At 39.9% G+C, this 2309-nt stretch overlaps 1 pseudogene; it reads left to right on the top strand.

The window, feature by feature from the left end:
- The first annotated feature begins 255 nt into the window (after positions 1–255).
- LOC114045345 overlaps positions 256–2309 on the top strand; it is a 58911-nt pseudogene continuing 56857 nt past the window's right edge.

Consider the following 2309-nt stretch of genomic DNA (forward strand, 5'->3'; position numbering starts at 1 on the left):
TTCAACCTTTATCCCCCTACACACAAATATCATCCAACCTGAACAGCTTTCTTCATTCAGTTACAGAGACCCTTCCAGGCAAATCCTTTTTCCCAGTTCATGGACATATTGCAAGGCCTTTTTGTACTGTGCTGAAATTATAAACTAGAAAGAGCTTCATAAATTGTTTATCTGGAGTCCTTGTTGCTTAGGAAACAGGGGGTTGGGGGATGTGGGGAAACTATATTACCAACAGCACCAAAAGCTCCTGTGTGCATGTCACTGCACTATACGGGTAGGCAGTCAGCCAACCCCAACAGGGAAGCCTTGCCGTTGCCGTGCCGACACTCTGTCCCCAGAATTCAAGCTGAAGAGGGGGTGCTGAAAACACTGCCTGCTGTTAGGCAGTAAGAGCATCTCTCTCTTTTTCCATGGTCATAGCCAAGAAACAGAAGGCATTCAAACAGGTGTGCCTAAAAATCAACTGCACAAGTACAGAATAGGGAGACACATCTAGGCAACAGTTCATATGAAAGAGACCCCTCCAGAGAGGATTGCAGAGGCTCATTATGAGCCAACAGAGTGACTTGGCAGCTAAAGAATAAATAATTTGAGAGGTAATTTTTCCTCTGGGCAAAATGTAAACTATTTTAGTTTCTCTTCAATAGTAAACAAATCTTTGGTTCTTTGTTCAGTTGTTTTGGCCAAAGTCAAGAGCCACAGACAAAGTGCTACAAGAAAATGTGACCTGGTAGATTTAGGGGTGAGTGAGAAGTTGGGTAGGACAGGCAGGCTATCAAGGAAAACTTCTTGGAGGAGGTAGCACTTGATATGAGCCTTGAAGGAAGAAAAGAACTGCCACACTGAATTGTGGAAAGAGGACATTCTAGGCATGAGGAAAGAAACCTGGAGGGAAGAGATCAATGGTTCTCAAACTTTTTATTTTAATTGTTCTTTTTTTGCTAGAGACACACTATTCTTTGGTGTGAAGATCCAAGGCTATTGTCACTTTAAAAATAGTAGCCAAGAAGAATTTCCAGGCAGTTTGATACCCAGACGCATTACAACAGCTATGGGCTTCTTCTGCCTTGCCTCTCCCAGCAATAACCACTCATTCTTTTTGTTCTTTATTTCCACAGGATTTATATTGGAGAGAACAATTTTGTGACTCCAAGAACAGAGATGCTTATGTTACCTTCCAGATGCCAAGTTAGGAAGAGCAGGCAGTAAACTGAAGATGGTGGCAGGGACTGGGCATATAGATGTCTCAGAGGGTAGAGAAAAGTTTCTTGGCACAGCTAGGGGCAAAACCTTTGAGAGTCACTGAAATACACAAAGGTGTGAAGAATAGAAAGAAATTGGGAACAATATTCCACTTTGACTGGTTCATAAAATGTATGATGGGAAGTAATATGGAAAATGACTGCAAAGCTTGCCTGGAGCCAATATATAGAGGACCTTGGATACCAGACACAGAGATTATATGGGTATTATTCTAAGAGCCTGAAGATTTTTGAACTGCTAAGTAATTTAGTTAGGCCAATGCATTAGGAAATGTATTTCATCAGCTGGATGAACTCAAGCAAAATTGCAGCCCACAACACTCCAAAGGGTGGCACAAATCAGATTAAAATGTCCTTTGGAAATATTTAACAAAATAAGTAAAAAATATAATAAAGCAATAATATTATATTTTTAAACTAAGTTAATAGTAGACACACAGGGATCCTCACTATGGATTAATGGCCCCTATTTCTGTTTGAGTTTGACATCATTAGAGAATGGGATTATTAGAATCAGGGAAGGCTATTAGGAGCTATTACAATAGTCCTGATGAGATCATCCATCAGTCAGCAAACATTCATTAAGGGCCTACCATGTGTCAGCCACTGCCCTAGGTTCTGGGGATTGAAAGAGAAAAAATAGCAGTCTATAGCTTCAAAAATTTTAAAATGTATCACGTGTATTTGTATGTGCATATTATGATATGTGATACATTGTTGTTCAGTCATGTCTGATTCTTCTTAACACCATTTGTTTTGTTTATTTGTTTGTTTTTTGGCAAAGATCCTGGAGTGGTTTGCCATTTCCTTCTCCAGTTCATTTTATAGATGAGGAACTGAGGCAAACAGGGTTAAGTGACTTGCCCAGAGTCATATAGCTAGGAAGTGTCTGAGGCCAGATTTGAAGTAATGAAAATGAGTCTTCGTGAATTCAGGCCCAGCACTCTATCTACTGCACCACCTAGTGGGCCCATGTTTTAGATAGAGAGATAGATTAGACAGATAGATAGATAGATAGATAGATAGATAGATAGATAGATAGATAGA

The sequence above is a fragment of the Vombatus ursinus genome, unplaced genomic scaffold (genome assembly GCF_900497805.2).
Source record: "Vombatus ursinus unplaced genomic scaffold, bare-nosed wombat genome assembly UNPS02014778.1, whole genome shotgun sequence".
Lineage (NCBI taxonomy): Eukaryota > Metazoa > Chordata > Mammalia > Diprotodontia > Vombatidae > Vombatus > Vombatus ursinus.